Raw genomic sequence first — 267 nt, forward strand, 5'->3', positions numbered from 1 at the left:
AAAAAAAAAACATTCACGTACGTCACATCCGCTTGCTGAGGCGGAGCGAGGGAGAAACCGGAAGTAGTTTGCGTCTTCACTATGGACGACACTTCTGTGACGTCACCTGAGCACTAACACGTGAATGGATGCTACATTTCACGTGGGAGAACAAAATTGGACTTGGAATGTTCTCGGCCACTTTTTACTTCACTCCAAAAGCGTCTTTTACCACTTTTTATTTCCACCGCGTGTGTTTAACACCAGGGGGCGCCACAGTACCGCGTC

Source organism: Nerophis lumbriciformis, linkage group LG20, assembly GCF_033978685.3.
Source record: "Nerophis lumbriciformis linkage group LG20, RoL_Nlum_v2.1, whole genome shotgun sequence".
Taxonomy (NCBI): domain Eukaryota; kingdom Metazoa; phylum Chordata; class Actinopteri; order Syngnathiformes; family Syngnathidae; genus Nerophis; species Nerophis lumbriciformis.